The sequence below is a fragment of the Vulpes vulpes genome, chromosome 1 (assembly GCF_048418805.1).
Source record: "Vulpes vulpes isolate BD-2025 chromosome 1, VulVul3, whole genome shotgun sequence".
Taxonomy (NCBI): Eukaryota; Metazoa; Chordata; class Mammalia; order Carnivora; family Canidae; genus Vulpes; species Vulpes vulpes.
In genome coordinates this window covers 47,274,780-47,300,690 of record NC_132780.1, presented here as the reverse complement: position 1 = coordinate 47,300,690, position 25,911 = coordinate 47,274,780, and the positions used below count along the sequence as shown (strand labels likewise).

At 41.8% G+C, this 25,911-nt stretch overlaps 1 long non-coding RNA gene across 2 annotated transcripts in view; it reads left to right on the top strand.

The window, feature by feature from the left end:
• Positions 1-25,911, top strand: part of LOC112908673 (uncharacterized) — a 38,209-nt gene that overhangs the window by 5,134 nt on the left and 7,164 nt on the right. For both annotated transcript variants that reach the window (XR_003232968.2, XR_012002536.1), the window contains exons 2-3: positions 8,325-8,445; positions 8,980-9,162. This is a non-coding gene — a long non-coding RNA (uncharacterized lncRNA). The remainder of the gene's footprint in view (positions 1-8,324; positions 8,446-8,979; positions 9,163-25,911) is intronic.

Sequence of the window (25,911 nt, the reverse complement as noted above, 5' to 3'; positions counted from 1 at the left end):
GACTCCTCTGTGGAGTTTCTTTACTGTCTAAAGGCATTAAATGCTGGCTCTCGGCTTTGAGTCCCCTCCGTGATACACAAACCAAATAGTGGGCTCATCCCTCTCCTCGCTGCAGCAACTGGCTGTGCTGTTGGGAGGCAAGCATGCCTGTTAAGTTCTAATGCTCTTCTCCAAGCCTTGATTAAAATATTAGCCCCCAAAATACAGATCTTTGATTGGATTAGGGATGCTGCTGCCCCCCCTCCCCAATAATTTTCCTATGCATTGTCACAAAAAGAAATTTGAAATTCCTATCATAGCCTTAGAACATCCACCCCTTTGAAGGGTTTCTTCCAGAAACAGAGAAAAGAGGAGCACGCAAGACTGCACGCAGCTGGTGGTGTCCTGGAACCAGCTCACGAAGGTTCACAGGAGCCATCTGTGCATGCTCTTTCCAACTTCCACATTCAGCAACCTCATGTTGTAGCTTGAGCTCAACTGTGATGGTAGTACTTCTACCATAGGAATTCTCTGACTGCAAGTCAAAGCTTTTAGGTTTTCCTATAGAACTGATTTGCCATATATCTCTGCAGACAGGTCTTACTAGAAGAGATGGTAGCAAAAATGATAGTTTAGTTGCCAACTTGGAACAAAGCAGATTGAGAAGTCTAAATTAAAAGGTTTCATAGAAATAGAATAGAAATCAAATATGAAAAAGCTAGCTTTTATTCTATCAAAATACAGAATGAAAATTGAACAATGTGGGACTTACTGGTACAGTAACCCATTCTTCCCTGATCCTTCCCCTTGTAACTAAAAACTCTGGACATAATACAATAAACAAGGATACAAAGTGTCTGAGAGTTGGAGAGAAGGAGGCAGGCTGCTCAGGATCCTTGGGATTTCAGGAACAATGTGGTGGTGAATTCCCTGGGTTTCCATATCGTATCCCGCGTATGCCTGTTAGGACACAGCAGAAGCCACCAGCCCAGCACCTCCAACAGACATATACAAAAACATGTTTCCCCCAGCCAAAGGCCTGGGGAAAGGATAGCCTGTCAAAAGAAGACCTTTTTGACAATACCCTCTACACTCTAGCAAAACACAAACCTGCAGCCCTCTCTGAAGTTTCTAGTAGGTTTATCTTGCACAACCCCACTCTGCACTGAAGCAGATGTCTTGCTCTGATTTCCCCTGCCAGGTTGTGTCTGCAGGGCTGAGCATGAAGTAATCTTCCATCCCTCACCTGGCAGAAGGAGTTAGTGACAATATGGTTGGACTGCTGGGTAGTGTTGGGGGAACCAAGCAGGCAGTCCCTGCTTGATGGAAGTAGGCAGTGCTCTAAATCCCCCATCCAGATAGTGTTCGTGGGGTCCTGTGAAGAGCAGAGTCTCCACCCTACCCTGTGGCAATGGGATATGATGAAGAGGTGGTAGGCAGGAATAGTCACCATTTGGTTTCACCACCTTCCCTCCGGTGTCAGGAAGGTCCAGTGATGAGGCTTTACCCCACCTTAGAAGAGAACTAAACAAGGTATGCAAAGCAGGGCTAGTCAGAACGCCTGCTCATTCCCTTAAATAATCCTCTTCCATATGAGAGGAGCCCAGTATGGAGAGCCTCCATCCCACCCAACATCAACAAGTCAGAACAATGTGGAACGAGGCAGAGGAGTCAAGACACTGTTTCTGCAACCTCCCTACTCCCACCCCATGTCAGCATGGCCCAGTGGGGAACTGAGACTCTACCTCCCCACCTAGAATCAACAAGGCTGAATGAGCTTGTCAAAGGCAGGGCTAGCCGGCACTCTGCCCACCCTCTCTTTCCTCTGGTGCCAACAGGGAGCTGAGATTCTACACTCATTCTTCAGTCACAAAGCAGTGTGAGCCAGCCTATTGCTGTTGCCCTCCCTGGATATCAATGAATCCTGGTGGAGAGCTGATCTTATCCTCCATTTGAAGATAATGAGGCAGTGGAAGGTGGTGTCCACTTTTCCTGAGAAAGTGTTGGGGGACTGAATTCTGACATGTCTTCATTGAGGCAATGTGAGTCAGGGTCCCCACCTTTTCAGGGGTAGTGTCAGCACTGTCCCGAGGAAAGCTGAACATGCTTACCAACACCTCAAGAGGGGCCTACCCGCTAAATAAGATTATGTGGAATTCCGAGTGTCGAATTATCATATTCAAAATGTCCAGGATACAATAAAAAGTTACTAGTCATACCAAGAACAAGAAAAATCACAAAGATGAATGAGAAAATACAGATGTCAATGATGAGGTGAATCCAATGTTTGAATTATCTAAAAAGGATTTTAAAGAGCTTATGGTAGAAATGCTTCAAAAAAACAATTATAAGTTATTTTGAACTAATGAAAAATAGAAACTTTCAGCAAAGAAACAGAAGTTATAAAAACAAAAAAGAACCCAAGTCAGTTATAAAACTGAGGAATAAAAGAACTGAACAGGTCCAGTGGGTGGGTTTGTCATAGAATGGAGATGACAGGATAGAATCAGTGAACTTAAGGACAAATCAGTAGAATTCCTCAACCTGAACATACAGAGAAAACAGATGGATAAAAAAGGGACAGAACCTTAGGTACCTGTAGGACAATAACAAAAGAGCTAGTATTTGTCTCATTGGAGTTCCCAAAGGAGAGAAAGAGAGAGCAGAGCTGAAAAAGTTTTCAGAGAAATATGATTGGAAACACTCCAAAGTTTGTGACACAAACCTACAGGTTCAAGAAGCTATAAGAATCACACATATGATAAACCCAAATAAATTCTCATCAAGATGCATCAAAATTAAACTTTGGAAAACTTAGGTAAAGATAAGGAAAAAAACTTGAAGGCAGCCAGAGAAGAAGGACACATCATTTCTAGAGAAACATGGATCTGAATGATAGCAGGTTACTCATCTGAAACTATTGAGACCAAAGTCTTACAGTAAACATCCCAATTAAAAGTACTATTAAAAACTCGGCTTCTGAATTGGGAATGAGACAAAGATGTGGCTTCACAGCTTCTATTCAACTTATCTCAGAGATTCTAGCAAGTACAATAAAGCAAGAAAATTAAGTAAAATGCTTAATAATTGAGAAGGGAAAAATATTTATTTGAAGATACTTATTGTGTACATGGAAAATTCATAAGATCTACAAACAATTAGAATCAAGAATTGGACTTAGCAAGATGACTGGATACAAGGTCAATATAAAAAATCAATTTTATTTCCACATGCCAGACACAAATAGAAAATTAAGTTGAAAGAATCCCTACACACTATTACAATCAATACTTGAATTTAGTAAGATAACAAATAGATAATTATGATATAGGAAATTAAGAAAGCATGAAAATGCTTAGGAATACATGTAACAAAATTAGTGAAGACTTCTACACTGAAAACTACAAAAACAATATTGAGGGAAATTAAAGAAGTTCTAAATAAATAGAACTATATGCCATGATCATGGATTGGAAAGCTTAAAATTGTCAACATGCCTATTTTCCCCAAATTTATCTATAGATTGAATGCAATCTTATTAAAAATTCCAGCAGGTTTTTTTTGTGTGTGTGTGTGTATGTGTGTGTGTAAAATTAAAAAGCCGACTTAAAAGTGAATATGGAGATGCAAGGGGGCAAAAATAATAAGGTGCATTTGAAGAGGAGGAACAACAAGGCTGGGGACCTATACTACTAGACACTGAGATCCACCAAGAAATGACAGTAAGTAGGATGGTGTGATGCTGACCCAAGAATAGACAAACTGGCCAGTATAACAGAAGAAAGAATTCATAAACAGGCCTGCACATATATGATCGCCTGACTTGTGACAGTAGTACACTGCAGTACATTGGAGAAAGGACAGTCTTTTTAAATAAATGGTACTGGGTCAATTGAATATCCATATGGAAAAAAAATCTTGGCTTCTATTCCACCCCCACACAAAAATCAATTCCGGATAGACTGCAGATGAAAATATGAATGGTATGACAATAAAGATTTTAGATAAATGTCTGTATGAGTATAGGTAAAGATTTCTTAACTGTGGTGCAAAAACCACTAGTCGTAAAGGAAAAAATTAGTGCATCACATTAATATTAAGAATTTCCAGGTATGGCAAGATACCATGAAAGGAGCGAAAGGCAAGCTATGGAGTGGAGTTATATTATTTGCAATACATATATCCAATAAAGGATTCATACACAGAATACATATAGTATGCAATTTATGTGTATTCATATATTATAATACTATAAATTTTATATAACATATACATATAAAGAGGGCAGCCCCAGTGGCGCAGTGGTTTAGTGCCACCTATAACCCGGGGTGTGATCCTGAAGACCCAGGATCAAGTCCCGCGTCGGGCTCCCTGCGTGGAGCCTGCTTCTCCCTCTGCCTGTCTCTGCCTCTCTCTCTCTTTATGAATAAATAAATAAAATCTTAAGAAAAGGAAAACATATACATAAAGATATAATGTATAAATACTGTATGCATATATGAATTCTACTGATCAATAAAAAAGCAAGAAAACCAATAGAAAGAAGAATAAAAGACTTGAACAGACACTTCCAGAAGAAGGTATCAATATGGTGAATAAACCTATGTACAGAGGTTCAACTCCATCAGCAGGGAAATGCAAAAATAAAACCACAATGCATCGCTTCAGCACACCCACCAGAATGCCTACAATGAAAAAGTAAAAAACATCTAGTGTTGATGGGACAATCATGATCTCTTGTGTGCTGTTGGTGGAAGCGTAAATTGGTAAACCGCAGTGGAAAACAGTGTGGCAATATCTGCTAAATCTGAACATATGCAGACCCCGGTTTCACTTTTAGGTATATTCCCAACAGAAGGGCAAGCATATGTTCACCAGGAGCACGAATGAGAATGTTCATAGACGTACTTCTTGTGGGACTCCTGGGTGCTCAGCTGTTGAGCATCTGCCTTCGGCTCAGGGCCTGATCCCAGCATCGGGATCAAGTCCCGCATTGGGCTCCTTGCATGGAGCCTGCTTCTCCCTCTGCCTGTGTCTCTGCCTGTGTCTCTCTGTGTCTCTCATGAATAAATAAATAAAATCTTTTTTTTTTTTTAAAAGAAGTACTTCTTGTAATACCTCAGTATTGGAAGCCACCAGAGCTTTCATCAAAGCCAGCTGACTGGGGAGTCTGGGTGGCTAAGTTAAGCATCTGATTTTTCATCTCAGCTCAGGTCTTGATCTCAGGGTCATGAGTTCAAGCCCGGTGTCAGGCTCCATGCTGGGCTTGAAGCTGACTGACCTGAAGGGGAGTCATGGTCACAAGTAGGAGTCCTACAGCAGAAACTGGCAGAGACCTTCTAGCAGGGGACTGCAGGGGTCTGAGAGTCTGGAGGGGCAGGGTCACTGGATGCCTGAAGAGATGCCACAGGCATTGCCTCCTCTATTCCCCCATGATGTCAAGTGAGACCACGGAAGCTATTGCCTGAGTTTAAATATAAGAAGCCCGAGAATAACATGTAAGTGACTGAATTTCTTTGGAATATTTTAGATCAACCTTTTTAAAAATCACTTTCTTGCTTCTCTCTTCTTTTTTTTAAAAAAAAACTATAATATTTTCCATCTCAACCATTTTTAAATGTACAGCTCAGTGGCATTAAATACAGGTGTGGTGTGCTACCATCATCAAAAGGACTCTTCTCATCTTGTGAAACTGAAACTCTGTCCTCATTCAACACTAAATTCTATTTTCTGTTTTCAGGAATTTCACTACTCTAGAAACCTCATAAAAGTCACACAGTAGTTGTCCTGCGTCTGGCTCATTTCATGAAGCATAATGTCATCAAAGTTCACCCATGGTGTAGCATGTGTCAGGATTTTCTTCCTTTTTAAGGCATTAATATGAATATACCATATTTTGTTTATTCATTCGTCTGTTGATGGACACTTGGGTTTCTTCTGCCTTTTTGGATATTGTGGATAATGCTGTTCTAAGCATGGGGTAAACTATCTCTTTGAGCTTCTGCTTTCAATTCCCTGTCTATCTGAAAGTGAAATTGCTGGGTCACATGATGATTTTGTTTCATTTTTAAATTAATTATGGAGAAACCACATATTGCTTTCCATAGCAGCTACACCATATTACATGGAATGTTTTGGACGAGCTTGTAAGTGAAAGGGAAATCCAAGACAGAAGCAAAATTCATTGTAGGAAAACAAATAAAATTACATTTATTTTCCACACCAGTGTTTGCAGACTAAAGAAATGTATAGCTGTGGTACTAGTTTGAGTGAAGTATTCTGCTTTCTACCTGCTGAAGTTTGAATTCAATAACTTGCTCCTTATTATTATTATTTTTTTGAGTTTGCATACTGCCCAAAAAAGATGAGTTGCGTAAAGTTTTGCCTTTGCATTCTGTGTCTCAGTATCATGGAAGCATAGCCTTTCCCTTATGTTTCATGGGATGAGAATTAATCAGAAGCTTTAACTATGGAACAGTTTTCCCTCCAGATGTCATCCCCTTTGACATCTGTATTGGATTGGATGTTGTGGACCAGCCTGCTTTAAACGTTGTCAGTCCTTTGTTTCTGTTCCTATGTTCTTCCTACTCCTCCGATTACGGTCTACCTCCCCCTGTTCCCAAAATGTCAACAAGGGTGTGCCCGTGGCCTTCCTCTCCCCATGGCAGCCTCAGTGAGCCCTATGGCCTGTGATCTGGGGGGGCCCTCGAAAAGCAGAGCAGAGGCAGAAGCCTCTTGACACAGCCATTGCTCTCTGTGGCCAAGTTCCTGGTGTGACTGAGTGATCAGGGAAAGCTGGGGCTGAGATGACTCAGAGGTTCCTGCCCAGGCAATTGGATGGTTTCTCCATTTGCGAGGAAAAGCAGGAGGAAGGATAGACTCTAGAAGGGCGATAAGAACTTCAGTTCTAGACATGTTGAGTTTGAGCTGCCTGCAGGACACTCAGGTGGCATATGCTGCTGTCCTATCTCTCACATCTACTACCCCAGGCACAGTCCCTCCTGCCAGCACCCTCACCACCTCTCACCTGGCCCAGCCAAACAGCCTCCAACTGGCCTCTTTGTCTCCTGGTGTCTACTTCCTCTTCCAAACCACCCTGTGCTGGATTAATCTTCCTAGAACACAACTCATGCCATTATGTTTGTGAGTCATGTAGTACATGCTACCACATGGTCACATCACACACTACCACACACCAGGTATCACACAATACACACCAGCATGGTCACATCGTATACCACCCTAGACCATGTGTCACACAAGACACACTACACACAGTCACTGTGTATATACTCTGCTCACACACTGCATGCCACACGGTACACACTATCATATCACATGCTATCATATATCACACACTGCATGCTACACACTACCACAAGTCACATTCCATGCTTTTATACATCACACCACTTTACAGAGTTATACGCTATGACATAATCATATCTCATATAAAAACCGTTATCCCTCAACAACCTCCAAGACACAGCCTGTCCTCCTATATTAAGTTTAAATTTCCCACCCTGGAATTCCAAATAAATTAGGATGTTTTGGGTTGAAAGACACAAGTTTTGACTTCAGATGTCTTAAACAACAAGGATACTTAATATTTTTTATGCCCAGTGAGATGGGTAACATTAACTCCAGTTTGCAGAAGAGGGAAGCAGAGACCCCAAATTCTTATGACTCATCCAGCACAAAACAGTTAATGCATATTTGAGTCAAGAATTAGCCCCACCTTCTCCGTCCTCCAAGCCCCTACTCTATGCCCTCCTTACACAGCCTGGTTAGTTTATCTTTGTGTATCCATTCCTTTCTCTAAGAGATTAGCTTGAAGATGTTGGCAGATGTCATGATGAACATGTTTTTCAATTTTGAGCCAGTGAACCCACTCAGAACCAGAAACTTGGGCCTTGCTCTCAATATCTCCTACCTCTCACCCTGCCATAGCCAATCTCTCATGGATTCTGTCAAACACATGTCTCTCCAACCCTTCTCACCATCCCTCCTGCAACCACACTGCTAGGCCCACCACATCTCCCTCACTTGGGTAACTGGTGTAACCTCCTGACAGAGCTCCCCACTTCCAACCTTCCTCGCTTATGGGTTGATCTTAGCATGGTAGCCCAAACTAACTTCCTGCAATTCAAATGTGGCCATGCCACCGCCTTCCTCAAAACTTTTTAATGGCCCTTAGGCTGTTGCTTGTCACTTTGGGTGATCCAGCTTACCTTTCCTACCTCACTTATCACCAAATTCCCCTCTCCTTCTGAGCCCTGTCTATCTGGAACTTCTTTTGTTTCCTTGAATGTGCCATTCTCTCTTCTGCCTCTGGGTCTTTGTAGATGCTGCTCCCCTTTGCCTGAAACAATCCCAGCTCTGCTTCCCAAAGGCTTTCCTTGATGTTGGAGACCGGGAGAAGTGCTCCCCCAACTTTTCCACAGCACCCTCTACTTCCCTCTCATGGTATGTATCTTACAATTATTTACCTGTCTGACTTGGGCTAGACCATGAGCAACATGAGGAAAAGGACTGTGACTAACATAGTCGCTGAGTCCCTTGGGTCTAGTACTGTGCTTGGCACACAGCAGACAGTCAACTTTCTGCTAAATGAAGAAAACAATTGTATGAAGTGACTCTGACAGATTCACTGTCTTTCTGGGTGAGGTGACAGGAAAAGAGAACCAAAGATGGTAAGTTGACAGAATAAGAGGATACAACCAAGAGAAGGCATCAGTATGAAGAAACAGCTAGGCTTGGAGTTCCAGCTTAGACCTGAAAAGTTTCCAACAGTGTCAGAGAATTTGCAGAAAGTTTGGGCTGAAAAGGCCATCAGCTGTCAGCATGGCTCAGCCCCTCACTTCACAGATGAGGAAATGGACGTTTATCTTATCTAAATCTACAGTGGAACTAATCGAGAACCAAACTCTTTGGTGCTTGGTGGTGGTTATATGCCATGAAGCCACATGGTTTCTCAAGATTTCCTGGCTCTTCCTACAGCTGTGGCAGGCATCGGCTCCAGTTCCAGACAGGAAGTTGGCCCGGACACACAGCAGCCACATCTGTGCTGTGGTTCCTACAGCCTCCACCACCGACTGCATCTCACTTCCCTCCACAGGCCTGCCCTGGACTCAGAGCACCTAGGAGGCTGCCCTGCTTGGAAGCAGCCTTTGTGCAACCCAGGTAAAATAAATTAACCTCCCTCCCAATTTTCTGTCCTCCATTGCCACGATGACAACATGCTCATCCCTCAGACCTGGGAGTCTCCCGTCTTTTTGTGCCAGAGGCTCACATCAGAATCCTTCCTCCCCTAATCTGATGCTGCTGCCAGGTTTTTTTTTTTTTTTTTTTTAAAGTGTTCTTTCCTGGTGCCTGTTTATCATTATCAGATATTTCTTCCACAGAATGCTATGTCACACATTTCTCTCCTGGGCACTATTCAAAGCATTTAGGGCAAGCAGTCAATGCTGCTTTAGGAACAGAACTTCTAGAACTCACATGAAAACTAGCCTACTAGAAGCCAGATGCTCACAGGGATGGTCTACTGAGGCTGGAGCCAGGACTAGGAGGTTTTGGTTGACCTTTCCAGCAGACACTAAGTTCTGGAGGGTTGATAAGGAAAGGAAGAGAGAGCTTGAAGCTACTCAGAGGGAGGGATGAAGTCAGTGATTCTGTCTGCCTCTTATAAGTGACAGAGATGGGAGACTTCACCCAGAAAGTAGAGGTAGACTGTTTGTGGGGGTGAGCTGGGTGGAGTGAGAGATGGCAGACAGAGGGCCTGGGAAGTACTTTCACAAGAGGTTTGAGAACTCAGACCCCGACTTAAGATTCCACCTCCTGTACAAGGAGTGTAGCAGGTGGGAGGAGCAGAGCGAAGCACATGCCCTGAGGCATCCAACTGTGGGGGCCCAGATAGTCTGCTCACTGCAGATGGGAGGGAAGTCACAAACCCATCATCTTGCTGTAGAGCGCCTGGCACATGGCTGTCTGCTGCCCACTGTGAGCTGGCATAGAACAGAAGCCAGCAAACTAGGCAGCCTAAAGCATTTACTTTCTGGCCTAACTTTAGAGAAAGTTTACTGACCCTGGCATAGAGGGGCTGGATGCATGGATGCCTCAGAAGAGTATTGCATCGAAGGTATTTCCATTTATGGAATGGCCTTCACGGACCCAGGTTCAGGTTCCTGAATGACCAATGAGGGACCAGACCCTTCTCTTTGAGGTTGTGGGGGGCAGACCCCTGTTGTGAGATTCTACCTCCCAGCATCATCTCATGGGAACTCAGAGGCATTCTAGTGTTTACAACTGGGCTTACAAATACTCTGCATATCCAGGATTTTATTTTTATTTTTATTTTTTAAAAGATTTTATTTATTTATTTGAGAGAGAGAGAGAGAGACAGAACATGAGCAGGGGGAGAAGGAGAAGCAGGCTACCCACTGAGCAGGGAGTCTGAGTGGGGGCTCCATCCTGGGACCCCAGGATCATGACCTGAGCTAAAGACAGACAGTTAATCAACTGAGCCCCCCCCCAGGGGCCCCTCAGGGCTTTTAAAAAAATTAAATAGTATTTTTTCAGCTGAAAGACTAATACATAACCTGTGATTTTTTAAAAAGAAGTTATGCAATGAGAAGAGCCTTCCTTCCACCCAAACTTCCAATTCAAAATAACTACTCTTTAGAGTTTCTCTTGGTATCCTTGTGTGTGTGTATGTCTGTATCTTTTTACTTTATACAAATGGAGGCTCTTGCTGTCTTGCTTTTTTTTTTTTTTTTTTTTTTTTAACTTAGTAACATAATGAGAAGTTCTTTCCACAACAGCAAATACAAATCTGGCTCCTTTCTACTATCAGCATTGCATTCCTTTGATGGAATCTACCTCATATGAATGAACTACTCCCTTATTAAAAAAAGTTGTTTCCTGGGGCGCCACAGTGGCTCCAGCAGTTGAGCATCTGACTCCTGATTTCAGCTCAGGTCTTAATCTTGGGGTCGTGTGTTTGAGCCCCATGTTGGGCTCCATGCTGGGTGTGGAGCCTACTTAAAATAAAGTTGTCTCCAGTGTTTGTCTGTTGCAAACAGTTCATTCTTTGTACAATGAATGAATGTAACTGGGGCATGAATTCCTGGCTGTGGAATTGCCAAGGAAAAGGGCAAATGAGTTTTAGATTTTTATACTACTGACAAACAACCCCCGTGAAAAGTCATGAATTGGTATTCATGTTCTCAACAACAATAAATAGGAAATCTTTTCCCCTAACATCTTCCTTAACATTAAGCCTATCATTACCAATTTGGTAGGTGAAAATGACATTCCACTGTACATCATTGAATACCATTGTATAAACTATCAACTTTTATATTTATTGGATCTATCAGTTCATGCATATGTTCATTGAGATGTTAGAGTTTCTCTTTTTAACACCTCCCACAACTCATTACACACACACTACAGATTATAGGGACTTTATCTATCTCATATGCCCACTGTGTATCCCCAGAGCAAAGCCTAACTATACCTGACATATAGTAGATGGTTAATAAGTATTTGTTAAATGAATGAACTTAAAAAATAATTACATATTAAGACAATTAAGTCCTTTACTTGTCACTATGTGTTGCAAATAATTTTTTTCACTGTCATATTTCCTTGGTTTTGTTATTTATATTTTTTTGCTGTGTAAAGGGTTCACAAAACTTTACATGATTAAGGATATTATTCTTCAATTTCTTTAAAATATATTTTGCCATAAGGTATGTGGAATGGCTCAAACTTAAATTTTTCTGCCTTGGTGTGTTTTTAAAGACACTTAAATGACTGGGTGGTGGGCACTGAGAGGGGCACTTGGTGTTATACTATATGTTGGCAAATCACACTCGAATAAAAAATATACACACAAAAAAGACACTTAAATGGAACTCTTCTAGAATGCCTCTGCATGCTGGTTGACCCGTTAAACCTCGTTGTAAGCACATCATGCCTCTATGTCAAGGCGCTGGTTCACATTCCTGAGCGGTAGTCTTAACATTGCAGGCTCTTACACTTGGACACAAACAAATTCATAAACTATTCCTATAGTAGGTTTTGTGACAATGGAATGATGGGGCATTGTGATCAATCTGGAACATTGGTTGTAAAGAGAGAGAAGGTTGGTGTAGAGAGCCAAAGGTGCACAGAGAGAACATTGAAAATTCCAAAGATGACTTTGCTTATTTCATAACAATTCTGGCACTGGCTTGGTTCAGATATCTTACTTTTAAAATATGTGCAGTTTTGTTTTGGATTTTGCTCATGTAACACATAGATACCAATCCTGATCCTCCTTGCCCCTTGAGATCTGTGGAGGATTGGTCATTGTGAAGCCCACTCAAACGTTTTTGAGAATTCTTGCAAGTATTAAGTTCTCCTGCTTCCTCAACCTCTTCTGCTCCAGCTTATGCATCATTTTCTGTAGGATGCCTCACATGAACCCCAGTGGAAACACAGATCCTTCTCCACTGTCACTGTCCAATCACCAACAGAAATCTTCATGCAAATCTTTGTGTATTTTTTAAAATATTTTATTTATTTATTCATGAGAGACACACAGAGAGAGGCAGAGACATAGGTAGAGGGAGAGGCAGGCTCTCCATAGGGAGCCCGATGTGGGACTCAATCCCAGGGCCCAGGGATCATGCCCTGAGCCAAGTGCAGATGCTCAGCCACTGAGCCACCCAGGTGTCCCTACTTGTGTATTTAGTAGAATTTACTGAAGACATTTTGGGTAAGACTTTCTACGATCATGGAGGGACCATCCTTCTATCCACCCTAACCCTATGTCTCTGCATGTCATCCTCCCCACAGGAGTGGCCTAAGAGCTTGCAATTTTTCTCCATCTTTTAAGACAAGTAGCACAAGTCCACCTGCTGAAATTTTGTCTAGCAGTAAAAGGAGAGCATGGGTCACCTTTAACACAAAATTTAACACAGAATACCTTTAGTGCCAAATTTTTCCAACAAAGACAGTTTTACAGTTTTGTCCCCAAATAGAAACTTGGTGCTGTTAAGAACATAAAATGTTCTCCACTTGTTGCATTTATGATACATTTTGACAAGCCCACTCTTACTTTCTTCCATTAAACTCCAACTATCATCACACATAACCATCCATGTGCACCCACTTCTTTCCTTGCTTCTCACTATTTCTTGCTATATCCATTCTAAAACAACTCATCAACCAATACGAAAGTCAAGTGAATCAAAATGATTGATAGTCTTTGGGGCATGGCTATTTTTTCTTGTTTATTGCAGTGCAGTGATTACAGATGAGGTCTAGAACCACTCCCCTAGTGGAACAGAAACTTAATGGGCTTAATGGTCCCTTGACTATTTAAGGTATTAGGAGAAAGTCCAGACCGGTAGAGAAAAGGCAACAGGTTGAAGGGGATAGTCTAATAATTCCTCTGATATTGGGGGAGTCTACGTAGACTCAGGCATATAGAATCCATGCAGTGGACAAGTGAACCAATGACAGCGAATCTAGTAGCTAATCACACAAGGGAGGATTTACCTGGTGCCCTGGATTGTAGGTACTTGTGTATCTACATTGCCAGTGGGGGAGCATCAGTGAAATCTGATGACAGGGAGCAGACTCTTGCCATATTCTGAAAGGCAGAATTGCTGACCTTGGAAGAAGGGTGAAGGAGTCTGAAAAAAAAATGAATAGGATGTATAGTCTCCTAAAACTGAAAGTGGAAAAAACCCAAAGGGAAGCTAAACTTAATCAATGAAGTCTCTGGAAGAGGGACCAGCAGACTATAGCCTGTTGGCCAATCCAACCCACCACCTATTCTGTAAAGTTATAGTGAAACACAGCCACACCCATTCATTTGTATATTGTCCAGGTCTGCTAGGTCAACTACAATAGTAGTTGAAGCAGAAGTCACATGGCTTATGAAGCCTGAAATATTTACTATCTATCTGTTTCTTCACAGAAGGAAGTTTGCCTATCCCTGCTTTAGAATATGAGCTCCTGAAAACAGAGAGTTTAGTTCATCCTGTCTATATCCCTATTTCCAGCGTTTACAAAATGCCTGGCTCATATTAGGTACTCAGCCAGTATTTGCTAAATGAATGAATAAACAAATAAATAAATGAAGACCTGAATGTTCAGAATCTCATACTTTCCAAGCTCCTTTCTTCAAAGAGCAGGACTGGCCATCGAGACCACAGTGGGGTCTATGGAGAACATAGCAGAACCTTGAAGAGCATCCCATAGGCAAAGGGAGGTTTTTAGACATCCCTGACTGCTTTACCAGCAGAAACCTCCCCTATGTGTCTATTTCTAGAAATTAAGCTTAATTTTAAATCTACAGAAGTAGCTAAGCACCCTGATAGTCACTAATGAATTCTAATGGTTAATTATGCTTAGTCTCTTAATGGTTTTCTCCCTCCATCAGGGCCCTCTGTGCTGGCTCTGCTCAGAGGACACAAAATATTACCTACTGATAGTATTTCTTAAAAAAAAAAAAAGGCTTTGAGTTCACTGCAGATTTATTTTCTTTTTCTCATTGATCCTCCTTGTTTTTCCTGATAACTAAGACCTAACAGGAAGGAAAATATAAGAATGGCAACCAGCTAGTCAGGTTCAATTTTCAGTTTTTAAATGACTGCAGCTGACTTTTCTGACCTTGGGTGAAGGTTGGTGTTAAGTGATCACCCCACTTCCCCAACCACCAAAATTTCTAAAGAAGTAAAGCAAAGGCCTCATTTTAAGATCAGAACTTGACAAGGATATCAAATCCCACCAAAGGCCCAAAAACTGCTAAACAAGAGGTACCCCACTTTGTTAAGCCTCCTGGATAGCATGTATCAAAGGACACCATGATCTTTTTCTTGGTCATTTCTTTGAGGTTTCTCTTGCTTAAGGAAGAAGGGAGATTATGTTATGACTGACGAGTCTTTAAACTCTGTGTGATCAGCCTTTGTCTTAGTCTGTTTGGGTTATAACAGTACCACAGATGGGGCAGGTTAAATAACAGAAATGGGGATACCTGTGTGGCTCAGTGGTTGAGCATCTGCCTTAGGCTCAGGGTGTGATCTCGGGGTCCTGAGAGCCCACACTGGGCTCCCTGCAGGGAGCCTGCTTCTCTCTCTGCCTATGTCTCTGCCTCTCTCTGTGTCTCATGAATAAATAAAAATAAAATCTTAAAAAAAAAAAAAACAGAAATGTATTCTCACAGTTCTGGAAGCTGAGAATTTCAAGATTAAGGTGCCAGCATATTTGGTGACAGGTGAGGGCCCACTTCCTGGTTTGCCGACCGCCATTTTCTTGCCGGATCCTCACATGGCAAAGAGAGAGAGAGTTCATTTCTCTTGTGTCTCTTGTGAGGGCACAGATCCCGTTCATGAAAGATCTTCCCTCAGACCTAATCAGCTCCCAAAGGCCTCACCTCCAGATGCAATCAGACTTCAACCTATGCATTTTGGGAGTCCATAGCATATGTCCTTCATTGTTAAAGCACTAACATTAGTAAGTGAAACACATCATTTCCTGGCTTTTCTGCCATTGCGATTGCTTTACATCCTCTGAGGTTTTCCGTGAAGAGGTAGGATGTTGGTTCTAGTCATCACATACCCTCCCTTCTCTCATTTGCATTCAATGTGCACTGTTTACCGTGGAAAACAAGGTGCCATCGTTACCAGAAACCAGTTGTAAAATTTGGGGGAAAGAAAGGGAAGATCTTGGGAGCAAGCAAGAGATGGGCAATCAGATCCTCTGTATCTGTGAATCTGCACATCCATTTGACAGTTGGGTTTCAATGCATTCAGATCTGGAGTGACATGAACTTGGAGAGGCTTTGGTCAGTGGCTTTCCTGGAATCACATTAGAAAGCATCCAAAGTGTTAGTGTCCCCTCCAAAGGAGTTCGCAGAGAAAGTGTTAACATAAATTAAAACTAGATCAGGTAATATCTTGGAGGAGTTCCTCTGTCCCCTTGCTCAATTTACCTCTCTGTGATGATATATATTGATGACCAGACTTGTAGGTACTCAGTAATTATGCACCTAATCCCCTTTGTAGACATTTTATGCATGTGTGATGAATAACCTCACTATGCAGCCCGCACCACTCTGCTGCAAAGTAGAGTTTGAAGTTTTGTGGTTAAGTGTATGAACTTTTGTGGTTAAGGTATGTTTGGGATATGTGTTGGCATATGCAAAATGATTTTAGCTTGTAAAGTATTTAAGAATAACCCCCACCACCACCACCAACAAAACAAAGTAGAAACCAAAACCAAAACCAAAAACCTACCATAGTAATACACACCATGTAGTCAGCCTTGGGTCTTGGAGCACAGAGAGATGGCCTCCCTTGACTTTGGGACTGTCCATGGCATTAGAAGGATTTGGAAGTTGCTGAGGGACAGCCTGAGGGTCAGAGTCCTTGGTAGGTAGAGGAAGAGAGAGAGCACAAGGACTTGATGCTTAAGGTTATAGTGTCACCCTGTCACCTTTGAAGATGCAGAATGCTGAGCTGGTACCCAGGACAAGTCAGGGCAGGGCTACTGAGTGCCAGAGTCCCCCATCTGGATGCTACAAACTTTCTAGCAGAAGCTACTGTGCTAAAGAGTCTTTACACTCAGATGTCCCCTGGGAGAACTAAGAGAGTGAGGAAGATTCCAAATTAACTAGGGATTCACCCAAAGGGGACTCATTGAACCTAAAAGTTACTGCATTTAATCCAGAAATGACTGAATGTCAATGTTCTTTTCCTTTTTTTTTTTTTTTTTTTTTTTTTTGACATTAAGCCAAACCAGGGATTTGTAGCTACTTAGGTCATGGCAGACAAAGAGGCACCAATCTGTTTTTGCACACTGAGTTACTCTGTCCCTGTCTGACAACAGTAATGTCCACCCCGGGAATGGTTAAGAGCAGAGGCTGAGAATGAACCTGGGGCTTCGTTTCTCAGCACCTCTCGCCCCACCCTTTACTAATCATGAGAACTTACTGTGCCTCGTGGTTTTTTGATTAGGAAACTCTGGGTAAAAATAGCGCCTCACTTGTCACCATGATGATTCCGTGAGCTCCTCTGTGCTGCGCACTGGGCAGTCAGGGAAGGCCACCACCTCACCGGGTGGCACTTTTACATCGTGTTCTGCATGAGATCCCCTGCTCTGGTGATCCTGATGTGGTGGTTGGCAGACAGCCGCAATAATGTCGGATATTATTATTCTAAGTGAGACTACCGAGTTCATATTTCATTACCTTCTCTGGAAAGTCCTCCCTGCCATACCTCCATCCTTCCCCCTACCTTGGGTAAAGGTTTTGTGAACCTCTGGGTTCCCCAACAGCCCTGCCTTTTGCCCATCTGTCTCACCTCCTAAACTGAACTCCCTGAAGGTCAATATCATTCCTCTTGTTCATTTGTCCTGGGGCCAGCTATAACTTTAGGGAATTTGTACAAGTAGCAAGTGTACCCGGCTGTTACATGAGGAGTGGGCAGATGAGGCCAGGGCTTCTGATAGTAGATTTAATGACCTTCTGATCACATATTTTGGGGCTTCCAAAATAATAGAGAAGTAAGTGCAGAGATTGGGCAGCCAGCTAGGAGAAGGACCACGATGTAGTATATTCATGTCCTATTGCTGCTGTAACAAATTACCACACACTCAATGCCTTGAAACAACAGAAATTTATTTTCTCACAGTTCTAGAAACTGCAGTCCAAAATCAGTATCACCAGATTGAAATCAGGGTGATGGCAGGCCACATTCCCTCTGGAGACTATGAGAGAATCCATCCCTTGTTTCTTCTAGCTCTGGTGGTGGGAGGGCTGATGGTGGTAGTCCTTGGCTCGAGGCCTCCTCCTTCCAGTTTTCCAGGCCAGCATCTTCAAATCCCTCCATCTTCACATGGCCTTCTCCTCCTCATGTGTCAAAGTCCCCTTTGTTTTTCTAAGGACAGTTATGACTGCATTTAGGGCACACCTGTAATCCAGGATAATTTCCCCATCTCAAAACCCTTTAATTTAATTTCATCTGCAAAGACCCTTTTCTGAAAAAAGATACCACAGATTTCAGAGATTAGGACCTGGATATCTTCTGAGTCACTATTCACCCTACTACAGGTAGTTTTTTCCATAGAATTTTCCATAGAAATATCTTCACTTATTTTTTTCTTGTTTTTGTGTGTGGGAAAGCAGTAACGGCCTGAATTCCCAGGAAATTGACTGGTATTGTGGCACCCTGGGGCCCTGGAGGGGGGAAAGCCCTTGACTGTCATATTCTTCCCTGAGAAGCAGAGCCACTTAACTGAAGTCTGTTCTGTAACCAGCATTTATTGTACGTCTTGCATGTATATAACAATCATGCAGATATGTGTTGGAGATGGAAGGATGTTAAAACCAGATCAGGGCACATTTTGAAGAAAAGTGAAGAAGATAAAATTCAGAGGCACACATGTAGTCACTAGTCAACAGGTGCTTGATTAAAACCCCAGGGTTATCTTAAAGACCAATCAAGTAGGGATTTAATTGAAACTTGGTTCAATTACCAATACTACCCATGTGTTCCGACTCTCCCAGACGAGGCCACTGAGTACTGTTGACAAGGCATGGAAAAGTGCCATCGGTGACCCTCTGCAGAAAATGCAGATGACAGATCCCATTGCCTGTAGATGCTGTTAGTTTGTTTTTGGTTTTTGTGGTTTTGGCTAACCTACAGCTCAAAGTAATACCTATAATATTTGCATAGGACTGTGAGACACATCAGTTTCTGAATTCTCTGGACATTTGTCAGGATTGGTGCTGAATTAGAAAAGACCAGTAACTGATTTGGGGTGGGTATTTATATTTTTTCAGTGTCTTGTTTGTAACCTGCAATTTTCCTGTAATCTATTTTCAAAGTGAATTTAGAATTGGTTTCAAAAATTAATGATGCATATGAAAAGCATGCTTCATAAGTTTTGCAGATTTAATGGAACTCCAGAAAATGATGAATATTACATGGAGGTTTGAAACATAAAATCACACTCCCATATGAGCCCCTAATAGTATTCACTGAGGAGATTTTAGTATTGGATGGGTGTGTTTGGGTCATAATCACAGAATTTTAGTTCCTAAAAATAACACTATGAGATAATCTATTATATAAAAATCTCTATCTATCCCTGCTTCTCCTTATTGAATTGCATTACTCAAGCACTGTGCCAAAAGAAACTACCTTCACTCTATATCGCCACTTTGTGCTTCTCCAATAGCTTTCCCTGATAAATCCCCTGTCCAAGCAAGGAACACAGCAGTGCTTTAAAATGAAAACAATATGCCTTCTGAGTCTTCAGTTCATTATTAAATGGATATCAACTGTGCAAGACTATTTTTCAGTTTGGAGTTTGATCTAAACTGACTGTTATTTGTGGAGGTGAAGGCCAAACCTTAGAATGCCACTGGCAGGGAGAGGGTTAAATGGGCTATTTGCAGTGGCCTCTCAGGTGCAAAGAACCACCTGTCCCAGAGGCACAGGGATAGGACTGAAGGCAGATATCAGTCAAAGGGCTTCAAACTTGCATCCTGCTAGAAACAATGATCCCCGTCTTGGAAACAAGGCAAAGGATGGAGTGCGCTCTTCAAGGTCATCTCTAGGGGGATGTAACTTGGTTTGCACAACTGATGTAGGGCCAGACATTTCCAGTTCTGTGACACTGATAGATGTGATTAATTTCTTTTCTGATTCTGAAATAAGATAGCCAAAGGTTATGATTTCATGACAATGGGAACATATTCACTACTAGGATCTAATTTAGTAATCTTATGTTAGCACTTCTGTATCTCTCACAAAAATCCCAAGTTTTCATACTCTTCTCGTGAACTGGTGCTGCCATCCTTCTATTTCCCCATTAATGAGTTGAATAAAACTTTGGTATGTGTGTTCACTATATATTGTCAAAACCATTTTAAGGTCTTTTTAAATTATATTTTCACACCTGTTACCGGGCCACACTGCCTATACTGACCTATGACATAGTACTGTTTATAAATCCCTCAGTACCCTTCTGGATGGCTCATTCATATATGTGTTGTTAAAAGCATTAGATTCTTCAATGTAAACATTTAAAATATGGCACGATTTTTGTATCTCTGTTTTGGCATTTCCCTATTTTTAATATATTGGGAGTCTTAAAACATGAAAGAGGGCTTGCTTGACTTCTGAGAAGCCTTGGTTGATCATCACCTTCTGAAATGTGCCAAAAGATGTAAGGAAGTTTCTCCTTGTTGCCAAATTGTCAATGGAATTTTAAGACTTATTGAGCATTGAAAAACATTAACACATATCTCCTTCTGCCCTTTTCTTTCCTGAAATAAGAACTTAAGGATGTCCCAAGGGGAAAGAAAACTTTCCCTTTGATTTGGTTTTTTATGTCTCCCTCACAGTCTGGGTACCATTAACACCTGACATCAAAGTCATAGGCTAAAAGCATGACCTTTCACAAAGGAATTCTAGAGAAAATTTCTTTTCAAAAATGGCCAGTTAGGATCATGGAATTTTGGGAACCCAAAGATAGAGGCTAGAGATTAGGGATTGCATTCTAGGGCTGCCCTTGACAATTCTGAACTGTGTGCTGTTAGCAGGGACCCCTGGATCTGTGCAGTGCATTACTTGGACATAGCAGCTCTGGATGGGTGCCCATGGGAATTTAAAATTAAGCATGTCCAAAGCTGCATTCTGATGCCTTCTTTCTTGTTTTCCCCATCTCAATAAATAGTACTTATTTTCTCTTGATAAACCTTGGAACCAATCTTAAAATCCCTTCTCTTCTGAGGCAAGCCAATCAAGCCCCAATAAGGCTACCATCTAACAATCTCTTGAATTCATTCACAACTCTCCATGTCCTTTGCTTTCAGCTAATGCAAGCAGGGTCTTTTACATACTGTTTCCTCTGCTGAGAACACTCTCTTTCCTCCTTGCCCCCTTAGCGATGACTTCCTGACTCCTTAGGCTGGGTCAGAACCCCCTGTTATAAGTTCTCATCTTTTATTTCTGTATCAAACCATCTACCACCATAGAAATTGTAGAGATATCTTAAGTGTTTGAGTATTCAATGTAGCACTGATATGTAGAAATATTTTTTTCCTGTGGCACAATCAGTTGGGCATCCATCTCTTGATTTTGGCTCAGGTCATGATCTCGGGTTGCGAGATTGAGCCCAGTGTCAGGCTCAGTGCTCAGCATGGAATCTGCTTGGGACTCTTTCCCTCTCCCTTTTCCCTTTCCTTCCACATGTGCTCTCTCTCTCTCTAAAATAAATAAATCTTTAAAAATATATATATATTTTCCTTTCTTCCTCTTTTTGTGTGTTTATTGCAAATGCCTTTTTACCCAACCTTGATACAAGGGCAATTCTTTTTCCAGGTCACAATGAAAATGTACCTCCTTCCCTCTATTTTCTCCACTGCATGCAGACCAGGCAAATCTTTCTAAAGACCAAGGACATTCTACCCTTGAGAGAGGGGAGACATGTTGTCTGTTGCAAATGATTTGGGAGTAGGTCTCATAGGGACCGAACCTTTTCCTGATGGGTGAAGTTCTATTGGAAGAGATGCAGGGATTTTGAGCTAAAACAGGCTGACAGGGGGGATCGAGGTCAGCAGGGTCAGATGCAGATTTATGATAAGGAGAGGCTTCTGGATCTGGGGACTCCACATGCATTCCTTGTGTGGGGCTTGATCCAGACCAGTTCTCTGTGAGTGGATCTGCTGGGTGATGAGAGCTAATCACGTGTTATAGGAGAACACAGCCTAGGAGTCATTTGGATAGTGGACAGACAGGAAAGGTCACTGGGACAGCAGCAAGCCACCCAGCAGTCTTCATGCAAGTGGCAAATTCCAAGTCACCTGCACTTGAGCTACTCTCCATTTCCCACCTGAAGATAGCTCCAGAGCATCTGTAAACCTAAGGGGATCTCTAGAACCCTAACAGAGACTAAGGTAGAGTTAGACTTCTAGAGAGCTTTGGAGCATTTCCAGCTGCTCTAGAGCTCAATCTAGTGTACAGTTCAGTAATGCTGGCTTTAATACATGTATATCTTCCACTTCTACCCTAGGGGAATGTAACTTCCAAGAGAGCAAGACTATTTACATCCTGATCTCTATGTATACCTGTACCGGACACAGCAATAGCATGCAACCCTTGTTGAATGGCCTTACCATGAAAATGGGGAGACTGGGTCACAGGTGGTTCTTAAGGTGATGTTAGCTTCAGGAGTATCCCTGATTTTAAACAGATCTTAGAACCCCAATATGAACATCAGTTAAATGAGGGTGCTCTGGCTGAGTCAGGAATGGGGATTTGGATCTTAGCATCTCAGAAAACCCTTACTTTCCCTGTTCCTTCTGAGGCATCCCCACCTGGGCTCCTTGGGACATCATCCAACACCCCCAGGATTGGATCATCTATTAATGAGCCTGCTTTTCAGTTGCATAAAGTTTTCCAGTTACAACATGCTTTCCAATGCATTATTCTTACTAAATTGGTAACCTCAAAATACATCCTTCTTAGACTCTGGAATGAGTGTGGCATGACAGTGAGCTAAGAAACTTGTAAGCTCTAAGATTTTTAAGGATGAGACTACTTTCTTCATGCCTGGGGCTGGAATTCCTGGCTCCCAGAACAGCTTCCTTAGCACACTGTGATGAGCTGATTGTGGTATTTCAATGGAGTAAGGAAAGGTTGCCCATGGCTGTGGCTTATCTCACACCAGGTGGTCAGAAAAAGTTGACTTAGCCAATTCCTGCTTTGGACAGGGAAGTCTGACCGGCTTCTTTGATGAGCATTTGACATCCTAGCCACATCTTAATTCCCCACTCTCTCTTACTTACATCTCAGGAATGGGTGTGGGAACCCCGTTCTGCCAAGTCTGGGCTCTGTCTGCATTTTTCTCCACAGTCTTAATCACACCCACTGTCTGTCACATGTTTACAGATTCCCAAGCAAATCCCCCTGCATGCCAACAAGATCAAGACTGCTCTGCTCTCCTGTTCTTTTACTTACTCTTCATCAGTAGCCTTCAGACTTAGGGCACTGTCCCCACCATGTAAAGATGACATTGTTTAGATTGCGTTTCCTAACATGCTGGGACCAGATTTTTAGCAGGATGCCAGGCCCTTATGACAGATATGTGAATTAGCTTAGATCCAAGGGCTCATGATCTGTAAGAAATTAAAGGTGATGAGAGCTAATCACGTGTTGTAGGAGAACGCATTTTATGTTGAAAATATGATTCCTGGCTCTAGAGTGGGCAAGTTAGCCAACACCTTCTCCCTCAATCACAACTGATAGAGAGCAGTGGCCGGACCCTGCAGTTCTAAAATATGTAGAGGCTTAGAAAGAGGCCTAAATTCTCCAAACTGTAAGAAAAACCAGCACCCACGTCTTCACAGGCAAAGATGGTTATGATTTTAGACCTCAATTTAATATCTGATGGACCCTGAAAAATATCACCTGTGCTTTCATAATGAAAACCATTTACGTTGCTCTCTGTACTCTGAAACTATGTCTGTCTGACAACAGATATAATGTGATTGATGTTCATGAGAACAATTTCTATAGGCCCTAATTGCTCTGATGGAAAACAATGACTTTCAAATTCTTTTAGCAAGGGAAATATTGTCTCAATCACCACCAGATCCTTTCCCTGACATATTGCCTGCCCCTTTCTTCCCCACTCATGCCTTTTCTACAGATGAATTACCCCATTACACCAATGGGAAATTCAGGCTTATGGCTGGCAAGTTGTGAAACCAGCAACTGAACTCACATCTGCCGGTTTCTGAAGGATACGGTTTTTTGCAATCTCCTGGAATGGATTATCTGTATAATCCTTTTTCCACCAAGCTTCCACCCAGGTTCATTTTTTTCTTCTCCATTTATTTCAGCCTACCCACTTATTTCCCAAACCTGCTCCCCATATCACCTCCAGATTAAGCCACCCTTTTTTCTCCTTTGTTCTGATTTTTCAATGGCAGAAACAGCCATATGAAAAGGAAAATTGATCAGAGAGGGTTGGGACGTAAACAAAACTGTCTTTATTCTCCATCAACTGCACTATATATTCAGTGATACCAGGAGCTTTCCAAATAGGTTCCCTCATCTAAATTTGTTCATCATAAAACAATTTCCTAATTTCCTGAGGGAACATTACCCTTTGGGGACTAATACTCCATGTTAGGTTTCTTTTACAATAAAATCTCATTAAATTTGGCTCAGGCCATTGGGAAAGTGTCATAATGTTCCTGCATTGGGAAAAATGGAGAAATGACTTTTTAAAAGCATCAATGAAGAACTAATATGCTAAGCAAGTAATAGTGTAAACAAGGGACATGTTTGACCTACTTTAAGGAAAAAATATTTAAAGAACCATGGTATGTACATCGTTTAGGTGTTAACATAATGCTTCTCAGGAAGGTATCATTCAAATAAGACTTCAAAATGTTGCTGTATCTTGAACCACATATATTGCTTCATTAATATTTTTCTTTATATCTACCCTTTCATTTTTACACAAATAAATATATTTCTAAAAGAAACTTCATATCACCAGATAAATAGAAAACAAGACTCAGTGTATAAGCAAAAGCTACCAGTAAACATCAACTCAAAGAAGACTATAAATTATCAAATTTTGTCTTCATATTGCTTGCAGAGGCTCCCAGACTGTGACTAAGGAAGGTTACACAGTGTAATAAAATCCTGCATTGGGTCTTCCTCTTTAGGGAATCAGAATATATAAAGGGAATTGCAAATGGAATAACTTTTTGCTTTGTAATTTTATACTATTTAATACACTATGCCCTTCTGACCTTAAATAATCTTTTATGCCATGAGTGGTATGCTCCTCTCACCCAGAGAAATCCGGTAAGTCTCACTTCTGCATTTATTCTTCCCATTCTCTCTATAAGCAGGATCATCAAGTCTTCATGTAAATACTTTCTATCTAGTGAATTTCTAAATTTGAATGGCACAAAATTGCATTCCTTTAAAGTACTCTGTAATTCAGATTCTTACTACTTTGTGGTGACCCTCTGAGACTTCTCCCTTCCAATCAGCCCATTCGTTCTGTGTTACAATAAAAACAACCTGAAGCTAAAATGTTTTGGGGGCTTTCCAGACACAAGTCTGAATTGTGCTGCCCCACTCAAGCAAAGTGGGTGAGCTTACCGTGCAACTGCTCTGCACTGTCACTCAGTACATAAATCCTCAATCACTGGGATAATTGAAATAACAACCCGAATCTTGAGTGATTTACTCCTTCTGGAAACCTCTTACTCATTTTAAAGGAGCCCAGGACCCTTCCTGTTAGTGAGGTTGGATTTCTTTTGCACCCACTTACTCCTGCAAATGATGAAAAGGACAGGAACTGGTTTCTGGGAAGGATCTCCAGGGTGACACGGAGAACAATGAGTGACAGTTTAAGGAGCAAGGTGCACGGGGAGGATTTCATTTTCACAAAGCAAAACCAAAAATCAGTCTTCACATATATGTGACATAATGGAAAACTTTTAGGTAGTTATTTAGATGTGGTTATTTATGTAACTGAATCTTCCTCCTGAATCTTTAAATGTTTACAGTGAGAAACTCACACGTTCCAATTAATGGATTTTCTTGATGTCTCACTCTCTTCCTGGGTATAAAGCACCCCTCTACCCCAATTTAGTATGGTCTCTTTGGAGGTAACTAGACTGTGAATTCAGTCTGTCTTCCTCCTCATTTCTTTCTACACACCAGATGGTGTCTGGTGAAGTTCCCGCTGGAGGCTCTGGCTGACAGTGGGACAAGGAGCAAAGGTAGCCTGTCCAGGTGCTGTCCTCCACTGGGCTCTGGGTGAGAAGCTTTGCCCCACTTGTTACTGGACACAAGCTTCCTCTCTGCCCAAGGCCCTGCCTTAAGGGAAGCTCCGTGA